General features: G+C 53.5%; 1 protein-coding gene across 1 annotated transcript in view; it reads left to right on the forward strand.

Moving 5' to 3' along the window:
• The window catches only part of Ubiad1 (UbiA prenyltransferase domain containing 1), an 82,589-nt gene extending 65,891 nt beyond the window's left edge, over nt 1–16,698 (forward strand). The window contains exon 4 of the transcript XR_010042939.1: nt 119–16,698. The gene's annotated coding sequence lies outside the window, so the exon portion shown is untranslated. The remainder of the gene's footprint in view (nt 1–118) is intronic.
• Nucleotides 16,699–22,077: the final 5,379 nt, after the last annotated feature.

Raw genomic sequence — 22,077 nt, forward strand, 5'->3', positions numbered from 1 at the left:
AAGGCTGTACAGAAGGTGGGCGTCCCCCCACCAGGGTGTTTAATAACTGCTGTCACTTACAGATCCGCTTGTCTATAGCCAGTCTTATCCTGGTTAATCTTCATCCCCACCTGAATAGGTATGGCCACCTTTCCTGGAGACCATTTTACAGAAGAGGAAACTGAGGCTTGGAAGCCAAAGACCACACTGGAGGAAGAGTGGATGGTGACTTGAACTCAGCCTGCTCCATCAAGAGTGCGAGGGAGCTTCGGCATTTTGGTATTTCTGGAACAGAGGCACAGGCAGCCGCTTTGGTCCCCACAGGCTCCTTCTGTCCCCCCAAGGAAGATGCCAAAGGCTGTGGGGGGCAGGGCTGTGGGGAGCGATGGTCCCTGGGCTCCCCCAGTCTTGCCATCTCCTTGGGCAACCATGTCCACAAGCCCTTCCCTTCCTGTGTGCCTTGTAGGAAGTGAAGCAGCGCTGGACAGGGGTCAGCGGCATCTGCTGGGTCACCTGAGCCAGCAGATTTCAGCCATTGCTTGGTCCTGCTCCATTTGCTCTCCAGACAAAAGCCGGAACTCAGAATGGCCTGAGGGAGAATTGCACATGTCCGTCTGTGCACCTCTGTCCTGTCCCCTTAGGTGGCTGACAATCCGGAGTGCATACTAGACCCGCAGCCACCCGAGGGCAGGGCAGGGGTCTTGGAGGGGTTCCTCCAGAGTGTGGCCAGGCCCCGCCCACTCGGCAGGGATTCCATGCTCACTGATCAGAGACTGTGGGAGCACCTGTCACGCTGCAGGGTGCAGAGGCTCAGAAGAAGCCCCAGGAGTTCTGGGATGGAGGCGATAGCCTGTCCCTGGCCTCTGCTGCTCTTATTCGTGGCAATGACTTAGTGAGTAACCACCACGTCACTGGGCAGCCACACCCTGTGCGCTGGTCCATGTGGTCCCCATGTGCCTTCTGGCTCTCTCACATCGGCATCATTCCCATTTTGCAGATGGGTAAGCAAAGCCCAGAGGAGTTTCCCCTCCCTTCTACCTCCCCCCACCCCCCAGCCCCCTCTGCTCTGCCTTGGAGCCAGCCCAGCATGGACAGCAACCCTGAACCAAAACAAGCCCCTCCACCTTGCTCAAGGCCTGTAGCTGGCAGAGTCAGAGTTTAACCCTTCTCGGCTGGATGCTTCTGACTCCTGGCACCTCCATTGCCAGCTCATGGGGACTGCCTCAGAACCCGGCAGCCACAGCCTCCCTCCCTCGGGCTTCCCGCGGTGGATTCCCCGTGATTTGGTCATGTCATACTCCAGACTGCACTGGCTCTCAAGGATGCTGGTAATTACACAGGCAGGTGTCATCTTCAGAGGCCGCCAGGCTCAGTGCCCTGACCCAGGAGGAACCACGGAAGTTGCCCTTCTGCCCATCCCTCTAGGGGTCAGCGAGAGAAGCCAGATGTGGAAACAGATCGGTGGGGCTAGGAGCCAAGCTCCCACTGGGCAAGGAGGAGCCTGCTCTGATGTCCTGGTCACTCCTGCTGTCCTCAGCGTGGGCCGAGGTGAACCTGCTGGCCCGTGGAGAGAGAGAGAAGACAGAGTTCCGTTTCTAAACCACTGGCAAGTGAAAGAGCCCTTGTCACTGCAGGGGCTGTAGGTCCCCTTAGAGAGAAGTCACTTTCTCTGGGACAAAGCACCCAACAGCCACAGTTTAAAGGAAGAGGCTTGTTTTGATTCATGGTTGCAGTTTGTGGTCAGCTGGCTCCAAGGCAGGAACAGGAGGGGAGAGGGGGCTGGTGAGGGAAACAGCTCCCTGTATGTCAGCCGGGAAGCAGAATGTGAAGGGAGGAGCCAGGGACAAGAACATAGCGTCCAGGTCACAGCCCCAGTGACCCGCCCCTTCCCACAGGCTCCACCTGCAAACGTGAGAATTTGGGGGAACTTTAGATCTAAACCATAACAGAACCTCAACTCACCCAAGGTGGGTTCTTTGTTTTTTTTTTAATGTCAGGAATCAAACCCAGGACTGTGTGCTTGCCAGGCAGGCGTTGTGCTGGTGAGCTACATGCTGGTCCCTCCCAGGGGAGTTCTTGCCTATCCTGACATAGAATCCTTTAGGATGCACCAGTGAGAGACAAAGAACACAGGTGCTCGAGTCCTGAGGTGTTTTGCAGCCTGGGGCTAGGGCCACTCATGTCTTTTTGGGGTGTTTTCAAGACAGATGATCCAGGATGCTTATGCTTTGGGTTATTTGTTATTTAATTAGCATCTGTCAAGTTACCCATTAGTGCTAAAAACTGACTTTGTCAACCAGGTTAAAACCTGAACTGCTGGCCTTTGTTTGAAGTTTAGGGGGACAGAGCCAATTACTAGTGCTGTTGCTTTGAAGGTGGGATTTGTGGATTGCCAGGATCAGAAGAAAAAGCCCAAGTCTATGGACTTTTTCTACCTTCAAGACTTAGGAATTTAGGAGCCTAGAGAAAAAGCATAGGCTTTGTGGTAAAGGAGGCACAGTGACCTTGAGTGTCTGATTATGTCTCGAAGCTACAATTTTCTCAAAGCTACAATTTTTAAAATCTTGTCTTCTTCCCACCTATCTGGAGTCCTTCTGTGTGACTCAGACTCCCACATCACCCCGGAAAATTCCTAAACTAGCCCTTCTTGTCTGTTTCAAAATCCCATTTAACAGATGCAGTCCTGGAGGCTGAGCTTGGAGGGTTCATGGCTCACGGTACCCAGGTTTGCCTTCAGAGGGAAATCTGGGTGTTGTTTTGAACTACAGTCGTACACAGCTGGTATATCTTGGAGGTGTGGTTTTGGGGTCTGTGTCCAGTCCCTGGCACTGTTCCCCTGTCCTGCTCTGTGCCTATTGTGACCTGATTGTCTTTGCCCCACCATGCCCTGCTGCCATGCCTCTCTCTGCGCTGGAGCAGCTGACCAGGGACTGTATCACCTGAAACCAGGAGCAAATTAAACCTCTCTTCCTTTAAGCTGGAGGTGTTAATGACTGTGTTCCAGCCATAGGAAAACGACCAATACACGCTGTGCGGGTGTTCATGCTGTCCCTAGGGAGTGATTTGGGCTGGAGGATGCAGAAGGGCTTACGCTGGCTGATATCATGTTTGAGAGACTTGGAGACACAGTCATTAAGGACTGCAGAGTCAGACAGTGATCACTGGGGGCCACCGATGCCCTGCAGAAGGGCTGAAATGCTGAGGGCGATTAATCACAATTTAAGTGAAGTGTGAAATCCAGATGGCCTCCTTGGCAGTGCGTATCAAGAGACTCTCGTCTCTTGTGGCTTGAAGACAGAAAAAACTGAGGCTCAGGCCCAGAACTTAATTATAAGCGGAGTTACAGAGAAGTTGGATTCCTGATTCTGGCGAGTCTGCTCCTCCAAGGTCAGAGCCTTTGGGTAAGGGTGGGACGCTGCCATTCGACATGTCAGTGACATCTGAGCTGATGCATTTGAGAACCTCGCAGCCCTACACTGTCCTAAACCCTCTGGGGCTGCAGTCATGGTCCACTCCCATTACAGGCAAGTGCTTCTGCCTGCTTGGTGATGCAGGAGCCCCTGACTTGCAAGAGAGCATGAGCCCATCTCAGCCGGTACCTTGACCTCCAGTTCTGTCCTCACCAGCAGCCACTAAAGTTGTCACAACACGATCCAGCTTTGTCAAGGGAAGAAAGGAACATGCTATGCCTTAGAGGCTTCAGGACCCAGCCACCACTCTGGGCAGAGAGTAAAAGGGTGTGCATGGGACCAGCTCACAAGGATGGGGATCAAAGGCAACAGAAGCTGGGCGGGGCGGTTCATCATCGAGGGCGCATCCTCCAGGACACAGGGGTTCAACACCCTGGAGGGCCCCGGGAGGTGGTGCCCACTGGCTGTCAGGGCGGCCTTTGGGAAGCTTGGAAAAATTCAGGGCTCATCTCAAATGAACTCAAAGTGCCAGAACTGGGGTGGCAGATGGTGGAGGGAGGAATCAAAGGGCTCAGAGAAACAGGTACACCATGATGGATATAATATAAAAAGCCAGATATCGGCCTGCTTAACTGAGCTCCAGGGAAGGGCTGGGGGAATATGTAAGTGGCAGCCCGGATGAAAAGCCTGCGGAGGGCCGTGTTCCATAAGCAAGGCCTGACGGGAGGAGATGCTGTGGTAGCACCGTCTCCACGGTAGCAATAAGACAGACGTGGTCCTGAGATAAGAGAGCCCGGTAGGGGAATTTAAACTCTATTAGCAAGGTGGCAAAAATTACTGTAAGGAGCGGAAGGGTCAGAGCGACAAGCAGGGAGCCTACAGAAAGCTCTAGAAACGGTCACGTGGTGTTCCCAGGGGCAGGTAGATAGCTGACAAAGAGTAGTGTGTCCTTTACATGGGTGGGAGAAGTCAAAGATGGGCGATTAGAAGGTCGTATCAGCTGCCCCAGGAAAAGGCTGTGGTCCCTTTGGAGCTAGAGCTCGGAGCCAGAAGGCAAGGCTGGATTCCCCAAGAAGGAGCCCGTAACCCGTGGCGAGTCTGTGTGGGAACAGTGACCCTGGCCTCCTGCAAAGGGACCTGCAGCCAGGTGCCCAGCGAAAGGAGAACGTTTCTAAGACTGAGGGACACAGGGTCTAAGACGACATTCATACATAAAGACCTGCAGCGTCCTCATGACTTCCATTACACCAGAAGCCGATGGGAGTCGGGAAATAAACAGAATCTGGCCAGGCTCGGACCACCGTGGATCCTGAGCCCACGAGCACATTCCATTTCCTGGTGGAAGTCCCTGATACGGTCTCCCATCCCCATCAAGTGCAAAGCACAGTCAACCAACCTTCCAACGTCACATAACAGAGAGATGGCAGCAGAAATTAGAATCCCCTTTATTTATCTCATATGGGTGGTGCTGAGGATTAAACCCAGGGCCTGGCACATACCGGGCAAGTGCTCTACCACGGTGCTATAGCCCCAGCCTCAGGGTCAAACTTTAGATACCCACGAGGCATGGATAGTTGTCTTTGCCTTCTTGTTTGCTAGTTTGATCCTTACTCCCCCCCCCCCCAAAAAAAAAGCATCGGCTGATGTCTGGAAGCCGAGAGTAGATGTTTGATTGCTGCTTAGCAGGGGTTTCAGCCATGGCTGCTGTGTGGCCTGAAGCATCTCTGCCAAGGTTGAGAAGCCCTAGACTGAAGCGGGCTGGACCATCTTGTGTCCCACGGAGCATCGCGCTGGTCCAGCTCATCTGCACCTTCATATTCATCGACGGATGAGAAGAGACCAGCACTTGGAGGCCTCCCTGAGGAAGACGTGCTTCAGGGGCCGGGACCAAACAGCAGTGACGTTCTAGGGGCGCAGTGGTCATAGGCATGTTGGGGGCCCCTCTCTCAGAGGACAAGATGAATTCTTGCATTGAACCTCCCAGGAGGCGGAAGGAAGCACAGCGTCTGTGAGTCTCTCTTGAGGGTTTTTCAGGCAATATTTTCCACACTTGACAAATGCGACTGCAAGACATTTTCCCGAGTGACATGCCCAAAGCAGGGGAGAGCTCGGCAGCCGCCCCAGGCTGTGGGACCAACAGTCTGGCGACTGGGGTCACGTGACCCAGCCAGCTCAGATTGACAGACGGCTCTGTGGCGGGAACAGACAGTGTGAGTTTATGGCAAGCCCTGAGCAGAGAGTAACAAGTTAGATCCCTGGAGTTCTGGAATAAGGCCAGGCCATCTGGAGCGGAAAATTATGCACAGTGTGGAAAACAGCTTTGGAGGCCTTCTGGGCCTTGATGGAGCTGGAGCCTGGGTTCAGCCCAATGGGGACAGCTTGGAGGTGACACCCTGTGAGCATAGACTGCCAGCCTCCAGGACATGACTCTCACTTGGTCCCCGAGACACTCACCCAAACTCATGACCTGTATGATGCTTTGTCCTCAGGAGGCAGATACATGGGTGTGGCACCTGTCACTCTCGGGGATCCCTCAGGAACCTTGTTCCTGTCCCTGAGACAGTAAGCTCCTCATGTCTAAGCTCTGCCCTGCTCCCCAGATTGGAAACACTTTCACCAGGGCACAGAGTAGAAGGCCCCTTGAAAGTCAGCCTGCAGTGCCACCTGGTCACTTCAGATGCCTGGGACCCAACAACCGGCAGGCCAGAAGGGAATCGCCACGTTGGCAGCGATCCTGTCCTGGCTGGCTGGCAGGAGAGAGAGGGTTGTAATTACACAGTGAGGGCGGGGGAGAGGCCAGTTTTAGTGTCCTTGTGACCCGTGAGGGAGGGAGTCACTTGGGGTTTTCTTGTTTTTGACAGTAAATAGGTAAGAGCAGCAGCCGGGGCTGAGCAGCATGGGGCCCAGGACCACTAGGGATGAGGGTCTCAGGGGTCCCACTAAGTAAAGCTGCTAGACCAGCTGGGGTCAAGGGGAGTGTCCTGGGGGCAATAGAGGAGGACACAAGGGCACCAGTCTTGGGACAAAAGACAGCATCAAGGAGCTGGGATTCAAGTCCCCTGCTGTCTCCTTTTTAAGGTTTTAGAGGGCAAGAGATCAGCCAGAATCCCGAAGGGCTGGCTCTGATGCCGCAAATCCCAGAGGGATCAGGGTGGACACTGTGGGAACTGCAGTCACCCATTCCCAGGGGTCCAAGATGCTTGTCCCCAAGCTGCTAAGAGTGCTGGCTGTGGATAACTCCATCTAAGTTCCTTCCCCACAGCGTCTGTCTGCCAGAGGGAGTTGTCTTGCCTTACAACAAGGGCACCCTGACCTGGGGACCCATCAGCATGGGGTGCAAGCTTCCAGCTCCTCTGCCTGGACTCCAGATGGACCCGAAAGGCCACTTAGCTCCAGGTCTCCCTGTGTGATAGGTGGAGGCCTCTCTTGCAGGTGCCTTGTTGTTGGGGTCTGCACCTAGACCCCCAGGCTCCCAAACAGGTACACAGCAAAGGCTCAAAGGGATGAGACCCGCGGCAGGGTCTTCAGGGCTGCAGGAGGAGTGAAGTCCTCGGCAGAGTCCGGAACTCTGCCAGCCGCCAGCTGACTGACGCTGGGCGGCCCGTATTTACCCAGAACAAGCCAGGAGCTGAGTGGACAATGGCGGAGACCTGAGCGGGACCTCGGGAGGGGCTCAGGGACCCCTCAGAGCAACAGACGATGCTAACTAAGGAAAACTATCCAGAACGTCTCCCGGTGGCCCCAGCTGTGGCCCATCTTGCCCCCTGAGGTGTTCTTCGTTCTCAATTCAATCTTGCCCAGGCCACAGACCTGCAGGTATATTCAGCTCAACTGCCCCAGCCCCTTGTGTTCAGCCTCCGCCCTGCCTGACCCTGCTTCCCAGACCCCGCTGGCGTTGCTGCTGTGATGGGACTTTCCCCCTAATCAACCTCCTGCGTGTAGGTCTTTGTTCCCTCGAAGCCAGCCTCAGAGAGGGCTTGTTTTGCTGGTCACTCGAGTAGCAGGGTTGTTCAGAGAAACAGAACCAAAAGCACGTACGCAGACACAGAAATTCATTACAAGGAGTGGGAGCTGAGAAATCCCACACGCTGCCCTTTGCAGGGGGAGGCAGGGAAACCCGTGGTGCAGCTCCAGTCCCGCTCTGGAGTCTCGGAACCCAAGGTTGTCCAGGTCCAGCAGAGGGCAGCTCTGCCCCGGGCACGTTGGCGTAAAAACTTACGCATCACACTGGCCGCTGGAATTGCGTGAGGCTGAGTCCTGGTGGTCACCTCGGGACCCAGACCAAAGAGGTCCATGGGTAGCTCCAGGGCTGTTGACCTTCTGCATCCTCTTGTGTGGACTGGGAATGAGCGTGGAATTTAGGTGGGTGGGGAGGAAGTGTGGGGGCCACAGATGGACAGTGCAGTCCAAGCACGGGGACGGGAAATTCAGGGGTGACTGTAGACCTCCGCTCCCCTCCTAGCTTCCAGACCACAGAGCGGTACATCAGCGAAGCTTGTTTTGTTCATAAAAGGAACCGCCCCTGGCTTCATTTATGGGGCTCCCCTCTAGCACATCTAGTGTGGATCAGTATGGTGACATACGGAAGGGGGTGGCAATGGGCGTCCCCCCATTTCCATCTTCCTCCTGGGTGCTCACAGGAGCAATACGAGGTCACTACTGCCATAATCATCTTCTTATGCAAGGGGAAACTGAGGTTCAGAGAGGGTGAGTGACGGGAAAGTGACAGAGGAGGCAGCAGAAGCAGGCACAAACTCAAGTCTGTGTGACCCAGAGGAGGCCCGGGGTGCTCTGGGAGCCCCCAGAGAAGGGTGGGATGGCTCTGGGTCCTCTTCTTGATCCGTCTGTGACATGCTGTCTCCTTCCCGGAAGAGGATGTTGCCCCAAGTCCAGTTCCGGGGTCTGATGAGGAAGACAGGTAGGAGGTCTCCGAGTGGGGTCCTGGGGCCCCAGCCCCTCCCCGCCTCCATCCCACCATCCATCCCTGGGCCTGTCTGCCTCTTGGGCTCTCCTGCCCTGGCAGTTGGAGCCAGTATGTGGCCTCAGAAACTCCTGGTCACTCCCTTCACTGAGCTTGCTAGGTGCCATTGAAGGGATCCAATTCTGTGAAATTCCAGATGGACCCACGTTCGTTAGTTCAGTATTCTGCGGGGAGGTGACCTCATGGCTCGTGGACTGTGTGACTGGGCAGAGAAGCCAACCCCGCTGAGCTTTACTTAGGGCGCCTCCTCTGGGAGTGGCGCATTAATTGGTGGACCCAGGAAAGCATATTCAGCTCTCACCTCTGTGTGTGTCTCTCTGTACCCCCGTTTCCACCGTCTCCTCCCACATGACTCAGGTGACTCCAGGCAGAAGGAACCTTCACTGATATTTCCAAAGAAATCTCCCTCGGCCTAGATGGCGCATCTCCCAGTTGCTGGGGCCCTTCTGTCCGCCCCTTTGGTGGCCTGTGCCCAGCCTCTCCTCCTCCCCTGCCCCTCTGCCCTTTCCTCCTCTCCCCACTCTCCCAGGCCTCTGCTCCTCTTAGGTCCTCCTCCACTCCCGGCCACCCGGGCGCCTCTCGGTTTCCAGCGTGCAGTTTGTTGTTGCTACTTTTGATTAAATTCCCCGTTTCTTTCCCAGATTATTTCCCCAGAGTCGCCCGGCTTGCTTGGAGCCAGGAGGATGCAGAGGTAGCTAAACCTGCGGGGCCAGGCTGAGCATCAGGCCATCCTGGATTGGGGGGCACCCCACGTCTTCCTGCCCTGTATTGGTGTTGGGGTGGGGGCCACTGAGCTGATGTGTGATCGTGGACCTTCTCCAACTTGTACTGGTTTCCTAGTGTCACAGTCTCATGAGTCCTGTCCTGTGTCATTTGCTTGTTCTGCCCAAAGTGCCGTAAAGGCACTATCGGGGTACGGCTCGGACAGCCCAGGCCACCTGCACTTTCCTTGCCAGCTCCTGCTCCGGGCTCCCCCAGATTTGAGACTGCTTCAGCCTCTCTTCCAATTGTCCTTCACGGCCTTCCTCCCCCTGCAGGATGGAAGGTCCCCACATGGGCCAGCAGGACAGAGCCAAGGCCTAGAACAGGGTGTCCTGTGGTCCAGCCTCACTGTCCCTCTGAGCAGCTGTGTGGCCTTGGGAAGTCTCATGATCTCTGGGTATGGAACATTTTTTGGCCAAGTTGGGTCTGTCTTTCTTTGGTACCAGGGATCAAACTCAGGGCCTCACATTTGCCAGGTAGGCCCTGTGCCACTGAGCTTCATCCCCAGCCCCCCTTTGTGGCCAAGTTGAAAAGCATCTAAAAAGACCCAGACAGGAACCCTCTCCACTTCCTTGCTGTGGATCCTGGGCTGGTTCATTGGCCACCTCCAGTCTCAAATTCCAGAGCCTCCCCCTTGGGGCTGGTGCCAACCCTCAGCACGGTGTGTACCATGACTGCCACTGACCCGGAGTGAGGGAGGGTCGCAGGACTCCTCAAGGAGTCAAGTGCAGATTGTGGGAGGTGGGTTTACAGGAGCAACCTGGGTGCCAACCTTGTGGAGGTGCCTTTGCTATTTAGCCCACCGGGGCTGGTGCCTTCGAACGTAGTGTCTTTACAGGGCAGAGCAGAGAGCAAGGGAACAGGAGGAGAGGAGGGAGAAGGAGACCGAAGGAAAAAACAGCTGTGCTGCGTGAGGCGGCCCATAAGTGCGAGTGTCATGACACCAAGGGACATTTCCAGCAGAGGAGCCAAATCCTCAGTTTTCTGAAGCGTCAGCCTCCTGCAGACCCGGGCTCTTGGCTCTTTCCTCCAGGGCCAGCCGAGGGGGTGTGGCTTGGCTGGTGGCCAGCCTGCCCCTCCCCCACATCGGCCACTGCTCCGAACTGAACTCCTGTAAATCTACTCGGGGTTTCTGGCATGAGTAGTGTGGATAGAGTGATTCTCAAAGGAAAGCTCTATAAATATTCAGAGCGGTTAGCACCGAAAAGCTCCAGAGCCCAGCACCTGGTAGAGTTGACTTACAGTGTCCAGCATCCAGTGGAGCTGACCTAGTGTCCGGCATGACAGCGGCAGCTGGCATCCAGCCTTACCCGGTGGCACCCAGCACTGCCCAGTGTCATTCGGTGAGGTCAGGATTGTAGGTAGAGTTATACTTTGCCGATTTATGGTTTCCGTCTGAATCAAGCCAAAGAATCCCAGGCCGACTGGAACTACCTGCACCCCAAACCTGCACTACACTTGCTCCCCACCATTAGGTGCCAGGGGAGGGCCTCCCTCTCCTGGTGGAGCCTGGGAAGGGGACGTGGCACGGTACGCCACACCCCATCTCCTATGCCCAAAGACCAAGTATGCCTGCCCAGGTGGGAGAGGGTGGGAGAGACCCCACCCCCAGCCATCCCTGGCTGCAGAAATACCCAGAAACATTGGGAAAGATCTGGAATCGTTTGAGTCCTCTTTGAAGAATCTTTTCTTCCAAGTGTTTGAGATTTTGAACATTTCAAACCTATAGAAAAGTTGAAAGCACAGTCCCTTGTATGTCTGTCCGTCCTTCACACAGATTTACCCACTGCTGGCGCGGGTGCCTTTCAGTTTCTCTCTTTTCTTTCTTCTGATCGTTTGAAAGTAGGTTGCAGCTATCAGACTCCGGGCTCCCAAATCATCAGCGCGGATCCCCGCGCAGAAGGACTGTCTGTCTCCCACATAAGCACAAAGAAGTAATTATCAGACTCAAGGACTCGAACACAGATCTGATAACGGTATCTGTTGTGCGGTTCGTATTCAGATTTCTCCAATTGTTCCAGAACCCTCTGGTGTAGCTGTTTTATCCCCTTGCAGATCCACTTAGGCTCGAGCGCTTTGCATTTAATTATCACGGTCCTTTAGCTTTCTTTAATCTTGCCTTTTGGTCTTTCTTGTAATTGACACTTTGAAGAGTCCATATCAGACATCTTGTAAAATGCCCCACAACCTGAATACATCTGATTGTTTCCTGCGGTTCCATTCAGTTGAAGTTTCTAGTGGGAATGCCAAGTAGGGTGCCGTGTCTAGGTTATTGCATTAAGGAAAGAGGCCTGCAGTGCCGGTTTGTCTTATTTTTGGTGACCTTACATTTGATCAGGTGGTTAAGGCGCTGTGTGCTGTATTTCTCCCTTGCAAAGTTATCTTTTCTTTTTTTCTTTCCTGTAAGTAGTAAGTCATCTTCACTGCATCTGCGGAAGAACTTGTCTGGGTCACTTTCTTGTGCTGAGAGTTTTGTCTCCTGGAACACCGGAGCTCCTGCCGGGATGTGGCTTCTATACACGGCTATGTGCTGGTCCAAGCGGGCGGCTTCAGGGGTGTGACAGTCAAGGGCCATCCTCGGTGACCTATCCTGGCCCCTTTGGATCGACCCTTTCTTTTGTGGTCTTTGACTGCAGAACAAGTGTCTCCGATCAGAGAACTAGCCTTTCGCTTACTGGTCCCAGTAAATTAGCTGGCGGATTGCTAGGAGTGTGTGTGTGTGTGTGTGTGTGTGTGTGTGTGTGTGTGCGCACATGCATGTGCACATGCATGTGCACGACATTTAGGGGCTTAGGACTTAGAGGCAGCACATTCCCCATCCCAGGAGCTGCAGGGTGCTGGGTTCCAGCCCTGGTTTCCATGGCAATGGGCAACCTCCTTCTGCAGTCTGCCTCCGTCTGGACCAGCTGACAATGGTGAGGCCAGGGACAATGGGACAGAGCCTGGAGATGAGGACGGAGCCCAGACAGACCCGCACTGAGTATCTTGCTGAGGAAAAGCACCAGGTGGCCCATGGGCGTCTCGGAGATGAGAACTTTGGAAAGAGTTCCGCTCACTGTTCTGTAGGGTGGATTTTTCCAGGGACCCCAGGGACCCCTCACTTACTGCAAGATGGACTCTTCCATTGGGAAGGGTCTGTGATAACACTGAGGACAGCGGTGGAGCCCAGCACCTCTCTTGTGAGTTTGACGCATGTTAAGCAGATTCAGGTCCTTATTTCTTGATCTGTTTCACAAGCAATCTTGACCTGTTTCCATGAATAATCTGTCTTGCTCCATATCCAGTCCCTTGAGGTGGCTGCTAATATTTTGCACACTTTATGGATATAGGATCTGAGGCTCAGAGGACTTTACCAGGATCACACGGCTGGTGAGATGTGAAATAGTGTGGTATAACCACAAAGGGCACAAGATACAGAGACTGGCAGGCTGGGCTCAAAGCCTGGCCGTTCACTCACAGCTGGTGATGTGAGCCAGAGTCACGGAGGGCTCCAGGGCCGGGACCTGCTATCCTCTGTCCAAGCTCGCCTGTTCCAGAACTGTCCTCAGCCCAATCAAAGCTCTCATGGGAACTTACTGTGACTAAGTTCTGGCTGCTGAAGTGTCTGCATAAGTGTCATATGAACTTCCAGAAAACCTTTTTTAAAGAGCATGGCCATTCATTTTTGTCTCTCCTCTTTCCCTTCCTTCTTCCTGCTGCCTAGATTGTAGCTGCAATAGATGGAGCATCAGCAACCTTCTTAAGCTAAGAGGTGACTTCCAGGATGGTGGAACAGAAACAGGAAGAAGCGTGGGTCCCTGAAGACCTGGTAGGAAGATCTTACCAGCCCTCTGAGGGCTACATCCGGACTTTGATGTGTAGGACACAAACACTTGTGGGTGTGAGTCACTAGATCATGGGGCCTGGTGCTGGCTTGAGTGCTAGGCTGTGTAAATTAAATTGGTCAAGTGATTGACTACAGTGAGGAAACAGCGTATCTGAGGACCCTGACTCCTGCCCATCCACCTCCCAGGACACCTGGAGTGAGGTCACCAGAAGGTGTGACAGCAGAATTGCTAGTCACGCGCTGCGGTGTGGCTGGCACTGGACAGAGCAGAGCCTGCTGTATCCATCTGCCCACCACAGGCTGCCCCTCTCTCCTAGGCCACCAGGGTGCTCATGTAGCCAGCCTCAGTGTCCCTCTTCCTCCGGACACGCTGCATGGAGCACAGAGGACAGAGCATGGTGGGTAGATCCAGCCCCCAAGCCTTGCTGCCTGGATGCAGTAGACACCTGTCCCGTCTTCCCTGCCTTTCCTAACGACGGTGTACCTGCCTGTTTTATGTGTCAGAGGTCACTCCTGCTGCCTCTGAAGGTGACATGCCCTGTCTAGGGCCAAGGGCTGTGAATAGGGACAGGGAGAGGCACCTTCCTTTCTGGTAAAAAAGGACAAAGGCCCTTACTGCAGGCACCGGAGGGCTGCAGAAGAGTGCAACTTCCCTCCGAGGCAGGCAGAGAAACTGAGGGCTTTTGTTAGGTTTGACAGGGGGAGGAGTTGGAAGGGGCGGGAAGAATGACGTATTGACAGCTGATTGGGGGATGTTGGCGCATGCGCAAAATCGGGACGTTCAATTTTGGTCTGAAAGAACGTGGAAGTCAACATGGGGAGGGACTCGCTGTCTGTCCCTCCAGGGTCCATGCCAAGTTGGGCAGGCGCCATGCTGAGCCTGGCAGGGCTTCACACGGGCAAACCCATCAGTCCCTTCTCCAACCCCACATGCCCTGTCCCAGTGGACAGGCTGGCTTGGCTAAATGATTTTTCTCACCCCGCTTCCTCCCGTGAGGGCCACCTGTCCTGATGGGAGGGCTGGACTTGGGGGCAGGACAGGAGGGTACTTGGGACTTGGTAGCCCAGAGGTGCCCATGAAGTACCTGAGTCAGGAGAGCCCTGGCTCCGCTCCTCCAGTGTAAGGCTGGCCGAACACCTGCTCTTGGCCCCGCTGATTAGAGGCCACCCAGGCTTTGTGACTTAATTTCTCTTTTTCTAATTGGCCATGGTAGTGAGGGGGACGCCTCTAATCTGCCAGGTCATATTTCTTCTCTTAAAAGCATCACAGGCCTGTGATCCTTCTGGGGTACAGCTTCCACCCCAGGGACTGCAGTGACCAGAACCTAGCAGGACCAGTGACAGCATGCGTGGCAGTGAAGGGCCTTGGAGCCGGGAGGGCGGTGCTGAGGTGTCCCTGGGTGGTGGTGGGGGGACAGAGCCAAGGGGTGACTGCGATGGATGGTCCAGGGCTGTGACTGTTTTCCTCGGGCCGCTCCCCACCTCCCCACCTCTCCTCATCCTGAGGACTCCAGCGCCTTCTCCAGGCCAGCTCGGGACACCGCCGGCGGTCTCCTGGGCATCCTGGGAGAGCCACATGGCTCCCTGCTGACAGCCAAGACATGGATGCCACCAGCCATGGCGCCACCTGCTCAGAGGGCTTTGTGCCTGTTTGTGTGCCCAGTGGCGGCCTCTGTCCCCAGTGCCACCTTTGGGGATTACTCAGGAGCTTCACAGGGGCCCCTTGCTGAGCTTCATGTGGTTGTCATCTGTCTCTGCCTTCTGAGCACAGCCAGACACCTCCTCCTGACGGGGACAGATAGATGCTATCCCCACATTTTGTGCTCAGAGTGCCTCCACTGCCCAGGCCTGGGCTCCCCAGCATCCTGGGCTTCCTGTCAAAGGTCCCCAGTCAGCTCTCCAAGCAGAACAGCTCCAAACTCAGTAGCGCCTTTGTGTCACCCCAGCCTCTGTTAGCTCAGCAGACAGCGTCCCCACTTCCAAGGTGCTCAGCCCCAAAACCTCGAACTTGTTGCTTGGATGACTGCCTGCTGTGGCCTCTCCTGAGAAATCCTGTCAGCTCTGATTCAAGAGCTAACAGACTCCAAAAAAAAAAAAAAAAAAGAGATAACAGACTCCAGCTACTTCTTACCAGGTCGGTGTCTGCCCAGGATGTGTTGGAGCCACCACCTTCTGCTCTCCTGCTTCCCTGGGCTCTCAGCTGTTCATTAAATCCAACAAATGTGTCCTACCTCAGGGCCTTTGCACCTGCTGCGCCCTCTGCTCTTCCTCTAGGTAGCTGCATGGCTCACTCCTGCCTTCTCTGTTCAAATTTTCGCACCACCCGCATCAGCATCCCCCACTGCATCTGCTACGGTTTGGATGTGTTTGTTCCCCAAAGGAGCAGGTGCCAGACTGTCTGTCACAGTGTTACTCTGCTCTCTCCCCTGTAGTCCCTTTGGAGCTCTGCCCTGCATTTGTTCCCCAGTCCTCGCCCATGCACCTAGGTGGTGTTTAGTCAGCAGTTTAATTTCCACTAAGTATAAATTAGTGAGAATAAAATAACAAATTCTGTTTCTCACCGTGTCAAGGGCAGCCACATGATCTCTAGTTTACAGGCAGGGAAATGGGCAGAGAGTCTAGTGATTTCTTTTCAATAGCTTGATTGAGATACAATTTACATACCGCCTAACACGCACAGTTTGGTGGTTTTCAGATGTTCACAGCTGTGCAGCATCGCTGTGGGCAGTTCTGGCTTTTCTCACCTTCTCCAAGGAGTCCTTCCCCGTCCTGCCTGAGCCCTGTCTCGGCTCCGCGCAGTCACTAATCTACTTTCTGTCTCTGTGGATTTCCTGTTCTGGATATTTCATATATATGGAAATCGCACCATCTCCGGAATTCTGTGACTGATTTACTTCACGAGTGCCCCAGATTTTACAACTCTGTGATCTCGTTATTAAATAACCAGTGGTGAGACCCACACTCTCAAGTGTATTAGACAGAAATGGTAGGAAATACTTGGGAGACGGCTGGGAGCGAGCTGTGAGATAGGCAGCAGGGTCCTGGGTTCCAGGTCAGGCCCTTAGATTCTAGTCCTGCCTGTGCCTTTGCTGTGTGACTCCTCCAGGCAGCAAGCTCTCCCAACCCTCAGTGCTTGTCCAAGTTACACAGCAACAGACAGAGAGGGTCCACAGCAGGGGCTGCTCTTCCTGTGGGACGGACTTGGGAGAGCGCCAGGTCCGGCCCCCAGTGGGCACTCGGAGGTGGCCACAGCTGGTCCTGCAGTGGCTCTGGCACTCCCACGGCCATCTGCCCCAAGGCTTCTGTAATGGTTGATACATTGTGTCAGCTTGAGTTTAGAAGCTTAACTAAATAACTAGCAGTCCCTAGGGTGCAGAGGACAGTTCTGGGACGGCTGTTTACACTCCGGGATGTTGGAATGGTTGATTCATCTGTCAGCTTGAGAAGTTTAGAAGTTTAAGTGACTCAGCAGGGAGCCAGGTCTGCACTGTGTAAACACCCTCAGCCTGTGCGAGATGGAGACACAGTCATGTGAGTGCTGCGCCTGCCCTAGGGCGGGTAGCCTGCATACCGTGTAAGGCAGGAAAAGAGGCTCCTTTCCTCATGTTGTTTTTTGTGCTTCTGCTGTGTTTTGCTGCCTTGAACTGTTGCCCCTCACCACGCCACCCCGCCTTGGAGCCAGCTGATTATGGACTGAAACCTCCACAGACTGTGAGCTCAATAAACCTTTCCTTCCTTAACTTTGGGTGTCAGGTATTTTGTCCTAGCAATGAGAGAAAAGTCACCAAGATGGCCCCTTTGTTTCTTTAGCTAGTTTCTTGCAAACTTCAGGGAAGCATGGTCAGGAGCACTGACTGGGTTCCAGCTTGGCCTCACCTGCTGCTGCTAACCTCCACGGAGAGGCCCGGGACCTCTCGTCGGAAAAATGGAAGGATGTGCCCATGTGTGTCACAGAGCTGCTGGGGATGACATTTGACAAGGCACAGAGCAGACAGACAGCAGGTGCCTGAGAAGCGTCTGTGCCATCTCAGGGGCAAGAAGTCTTTGAATAAAACGGGGAGCTGGGGAAAGGGCACGGCAGGCACTCTGGCCCTGGGCCCTGGAGCCACAGCCCGCGACTCCTGTGTGGGGACAGGGACCCTGTGGGGGGGGCAGAGTGGAGACAACTACTTGTTTATTCTCTCGTTCTCTGCTTGGAACACTGTGGTCCCCTGCCTGGACCATCCATCTCAGTGGGAGCCTTTGCTGAAATTTATCGTCCTGTTCCTACTGACTACAGACTGTGGGAAGGTAAAAAATGTCCTTTTTGAGGCCATAAACTATAAAACGGAACCCAATTTCTCTCCAGGGTAAGAATCATTATGTTTGACAATGGCTGTAAACTGTGTAACGGTGAAGGGCAGGAGAGGCGTGGGGAAGAGGAGGAGGGGAACGCGGTCCCAGAGTGGGCCTGGGAGGGGCCCCCGGGGCGAGGATGCGCAGGGACCCGAAGCTCTCCGCGCAGATCAGCACACGTTTATCAGGCCCGGCAGGAAGAGATGCTAAGCAGGGTGCCTTACCTTCTATCTCTGACAGGTTAGAGAGAGAATAAACATGCGCCCAATTGAAGTGAACTGAATTGAATTCAATTGAATTGTAAGAGATTTAGATTTTTTTTTATCAGTACCGAGGATGGAAGAGATTTAGATCTTCTTCAGGGAGTATCGAGAAACTCACTTTTAAGCAGGAGTGATGGCACATGCCTGGAATCCCTGCCTTCCAGGAGGCTGATGCGGGAGACCACAGGTTTAACCCCATCCCAGGCAATTCAGCAACTTAGCAAGACCCTGTTTGAAAAATATGTTTTTAAAGGGGCCGCAGCTCAGTGCGAAGGTCCTAGCTTAGATTGCCACTGTGGAAAGAAAGGAAGCAGGAGAAGAAGGAAGGAAGGAATCAAATGTAGTCAGTGCACACATGTGCTGGTAATTTTGGTGCACAGATCTGAAGTGTGATAATTTTCCTATGCACACATCTGTGTACCCAGCACCGAGATCAAGACGTAGAGCTTGTGTAGCACTCGGGAACCTTCCCTCATGTCCCCCTCCCCCCAGTCCTCTCTGTCCTTTAATTCCCGCTGCCGGGCCGTACAGTGAGCACCTGTTTGGGTTTCCCCTTCTTTCACGCACCATCATCAGTAAGACTCACTCATGGGCTGTGTGTACCAACCACTCATCTTCGTGGCTGTGTGGTATTCCACGGCAGGAATAGATCTCAACAGCTGTCTCCTGGCTGTGGTTAGTGGACATCGTGATTTGGGGCTTTGACTACTCGTTAAGCTGCAGTGAAGGCTCTGGTACGCGTATGCATGGAGGATCGACATGATTCTGTTGGCTTTTTAGAAAAGACTTTGTCCCTCTAACTTCCTTTTTGAGACATTTTTTTTAAGGGGAACTTTTAGGTTCACAGGAAAATTAAGAAGGCACTGAGACTCCGCATGCTCCTTGGCCCACACAGGGCGATCCGTTTGTAACTTTACCTTTAAAATGCTCTCAGCTCTGCGTGTGCACCCCTCCCGCCCCAGGACCACCCCTGACCTTACGGTTTCCATCCTGTGGCTTTTCAGAATGGTTGGGTTCTTTTCTGTAGTCACATGCATCTGAGGTTCCCCTGTCTCCTCCTCAGGACTCCGGCTGGTTTATTTTTAGCGCTGAATAATATTCCTTTGTCTGGATGTACCACAGCACATCCACTCATCTGAAGGACATCTTGGTTCCTTTCAAAGTTCTGACAGTCATGCAGGAACTTGCTATAAACAGCCATGTGCGGCTTTTTGTGCAGTTATACAATTTCAGTCCATCTGGACCAATCCCAAGGCGTGCGACGGCTGGATTTATGCGAAGAGAGTATTTGATTTTATGAGAACTTGCTTGCTAGCTGCCGAGGCACTGTTCCATTTTGCATCTCCACCCCCCCACCCCCGCCAGCAGAGGGAAATTTCTTGTTGCCTTAATCCTGGCCAGTGCTGGTGTCCTGTGCTTTGGCCATTCCAGTAGATGTGCAGTGGTATCATATCACTGTGTCACTGCTCTAACCCTGCTTTGAAAGATTTTATATTTATCTTTCAAAGAAGATACTTATGCAGTGTGGCCGGGTGATTGCATTCATGACCCTTGTCTTCCAGTGCCCCGCACTGACGCTGGGCTCGGCCATGTGCCCTGCTTTGGCCAACGGGATAGCAGCATATCACATGCAAGACACTGCTTAGAAACACTGCATCCCCTGGCCTTTTCCCCTCCTGGACCCCGCCACTGCCACGGGGACCTCCCAGGCCATCTCAGCCCAGGATGTTGAGGCCCATGAAGGAGAGCTGTGCTGTACAAGGAAGGGTCCCCCAAACCTCTGGGGTTTAGCCCACCTACCAGATGCTGATAGACCCCAAGCAAGCCCAGCTCTGGGCAATACCATGGGCTGGCAAGAGACTGTAAATAGGTCTCATTTTAAGTTTGTGGGTGGTTTGCTATTGATACCACCATAAGTGCCCACTTATCCCCTACGTAGGGTTCACTCTGTCAGGTCTGCTTCACTGCTCCGTGTGGACTTCATTCCTGGAAACACTGTAAATTCACCAACATCAGGATGTCTCTGCACGACACCCTTAAGCATCTGTCTCCCAAGGACACCCTCTTACATAACCCTAGCAGCGTGATCACATCAACACACAAAACAGCGCTACAATAATATAATCTAATACCGAGAACATATTCAAACTTCCCCCAAGCAGCCCAAAGCAGCCTTTATGGCTGCTTTATGCATTGTTCTGGATCCAGCTGTCATTGGGATCATCCCAGGACACTGCCTACTTCCACGAGACTCCTGGCAGCTGTGGGGAAGCGCAGACCAACATCCAGCCGGGAGAACCAAGGCGGCCCAGAGAGCGCCAGCCAGCACTGCCACTTCCCCGCTGCGTGTCCGGGTGACATGGGAAGGGGAGCTCCCCGTGCTGGGGGGCCGTGTCTACAGAAGGAGCACGTCACCAGCCCCAGGACAGAGTCACTGTGAGATTCGGGCGATCACGGCACGTAGGGGTGTTTATATTGTAGGTCACTGTGCTGGTATTTGTCATAGGGATGGTTACTGCTCTTTGTATCTGGGGATCTGTTTCCACTCTAGTTGGGAAGCCGGCCAGGGTTTAGATGGCTGCTCTCGGAACCCCCGTTAGACTGAGGGAGATGCTGGTTTGGGGCCGGAAAGTGCTGAGCTTGGAGTCAGGGAGTCTGACCCAGCCTCGAGGTGACTCTAGCTGGCTGCACGACCCTTGCTGAGGCTCTCTGGCCCCCATTTCCCCCTTCTCTCCGTTGCTTCCTCTTTTTCTTCCAGTGGTGTTGATTGACAGGGTCCCTTCATTCTGTCTTTCCCTATGAATGTGGAAGTTACAATAAACGCTGTTTCTATTCTGTTAGAGTCACCCCAGAATTTAACAAGTCCATTCAGCTCATCACTGTCCCCGGCGATCCTGCCTTTCCCCTCCTCCTGCACACCCCCATCCACCCTGGCCACATCCCTTCCACCTCGTATGCAGTGTGCCTATTCTGTCTTGTTCATTTGCCCTAATGCCTTAAACCAAACGTATCAAACAGTGTCCTCACTGGTCAGCCTTTCTTTGTCCACTCTCTTAGCATCTCTGACCTTCTAGCTGGGATCATATCCCTTCTTCCTGAAATGTATTTCTCAGAATTTCCTTTAGCAAGGGCCCTGGTTGTAAACTGACACTTTGTTTGTCCAAAAAACATCTTTATTTTTCTCTCATTCTTGAAAAAGAGTTTCAGAACATAACAGCATTCTCTGTGACAGTGATTTCCTCTTGGCTTTTTGAAGGTGTTATTCTCCCATCTTCTGGCTTCTGGAGCTTCTTTGAGATCCCCACTATCTGTCTATTTGACATTTCTTTTTAGATAACATCTCTTTTATCTCTGGCCACTTCTAAGACTTTCTCTTTGTCTATGACACAGTAGTTTGGCCATGGTGAGTGTGAGTGGAAATTTCTTTTTATTTAGCCTGCTCGGGTTTACTGAGCTTTCTGAATTTGAGGGCTGGAGCTTTTCACCAGTTCTGGGAGCCTTAGCTCTCCTCTCTGAACTCGATCCTCGCCTACCCTGATGCCTCCTCGGGCTGCCTGGTGACACACACACCAGGCCCCTCCTTTTGCCCGCATCTCGCTCGATTTTGCCTTGTAGTCTGCATTGCTTTGTCTCTCTCCACTGCCTCCGAGAAACGCATTTTTATCTCCTTTCCAGTTCACCAATTCTCTTCTCGGCCGTGTCTCATGATCTGTCTAATCCTAATTAGTTCATGTTAAGTCTTTCATTTCCGTGATGATACGTCTCCCTTGTAGATACTCTATTTGATCCTTGGTGAAGGCAGCCAGTCATCTCCCTTACTCTCGTTTTCCCTTGTCATACTTTTGATTCCCACTTCTCCAGCCAGAATACTTACATGTGCATTTTGTATCCTGTGCCTCAAAGTCCAGCGTTTGCCTCTTGGCAGGTCAGGCTGGTGGGGTTGTGGCTGCTGACTGTCGCTCAGAGCTGCTTGGTTCCGATGTGTTTCTGATGGCGCACCCAGCTGGGGGAAGGCTGGAGAAGGCCGGGTGGGGGCTCTTGGAGCCTGCTTTCTGGGCTCCATCTGAGGCATCAGGTACCAAGGAAACGGCTAGAGAGGAGAAGAGGACCCTCCTTGGAGCCGGCTTTCTGGGCCCAGATCTGCCCTCTGAGTTCAGCGTTAGCCCAGGACCAGGCTGCCCAGCATTAAATACAACAAGAAAAGGTAACAGGTAACTTGGCTTCCACACAAATCCCGGAATACAAGGGGGGTGGGGAGGGGTCTTCTGCAATCCTTGGCTGACCCAACCCTAATTACCGTGTCCTTAACTATGCAGACTTGACACCCCCACCCATTTGGACACTGTGATAATTCCTCTAAGGGCCATCAAAGGTCAAAAACTACACTGCCCAATGAGGGAGGCTGAGTCAAGCCAGTCCTTGGCAGGAGTTCTAATTCAGACTGAACTTTCAATCCCAGCCCAAGTCCTAAGACTTGAAGCCCCTGGGTCTGTGAGCCTTTCTCTCTGCCTGTTGCCATCC

Source organism: Cavia porcellus, unplaced genomic scaffold (assembly GCF_034190915.1).
Source record: "Cavia porcellus strain 051 isolate PalLab524CR breed Dunkin Hartley unplaced genomic scaffold, mCavPor4.1 scaffold_25, whole genome shotgun sequence".
Taxonomy (NCBI): domain Eukaryota; kingdom Metazoa; phylum Chordata; class Mammalia; order Rodentia; family Caviidae; genus Cavia; species Cavia porcellus.